Here is a 980-nt window from a genome sequence, read left to right as displayed (position 1 = left end):
TTTCCAGCCTTGGAAAGTTCTTATTCGCCCTTTTTAGAAGTGCGGCAGCAGCATCGAGCGAACTGACCTACTTGATGCGTTTCGCATGCCGCGAAAACAGCGGACGATAGACTCTGTCCCCGTCGTAGATGGCTTTGGAGACACAGCGGCCCGGGTGGGCGCGCACAGCCGCCCGCAGTAAAACGTGCCTCCCTCCCGAAATCCCCCATTTCACCCTGGAGCCTTACGCGCGATGGAAGGCGGCAGGCTTCCTCTCTGCCTCCCTCCCTTGCGTGGGCGAGATTGAGGCGCGACCATCGGCTCGCCGTCGCACCTTTTCACTCGCACATACAGCATACTGCGCGCGGGGACGATTTTATAGCTGTTCCACTTCATACGGAACCTCGCGGTGGCTTTAGTCCTCCCAGGACATCGAAAAGAGTTGGCTGTAAATCTCCTGACGTTTTTGAGCAGGAAAATAGGGAATTTACTAAAAACGCTGCAATTACTGACGCAATTCAGTTTTGTGCGCAGGTCAGCCATAAGGTGTCCCCCAACCTCCATCTGCACCACTTATGAACTATGTGTCAGGCTCAAGTCCGTAAGGATAGCTGGGAAATATCTTATGCGCCTGTGTAACACATGTATAATTATTTGGGGCGTTTTTATAAGTAGTTCGCCGTAAAAGTCATGTTTAACGTGATTCTGGGAAGTTACCGCGAGAAATTTTGAAACTTCCAGAAACGGACAACACAACCGGTTGTGTTGTCCTTTTCTTCCTGGCCTACGCCCACACTCTGCTACGTTCCATTTGAAACCTACATACTTTGCTCATAAGCAAATGATTTATAACATGGCTGACATCGCCTGCACATTAACAGCACGTGACCCTTAACAAGACCTATCTTCGCTGACGTTAATGCCAGGTGTTTTTTTAGAGGATGTGGCTAAAAGTTCGTCCGACATCTCTTTCCAAGCTGCCTCACAGGTACGTTGTACAG

This window comes from Dermacentor albipictus, chromosome 7 (assembly GCF_038994185.2).
Source record: "Dermacentor albipictus isolate Rhodes 1998 colony chromosome 7, USDA_Dalb.pri_finalv2, whole genome shotgun sequence".
Lineage (NCBI taxonomy): Eukaryota > Metazoa > Arthropoda > Arachnida > Ixodida > Ixodidae > Dermacentor > Dermacentor albipictus.
Note: the sequence above shows the minus strand (reverse complement) of the source record.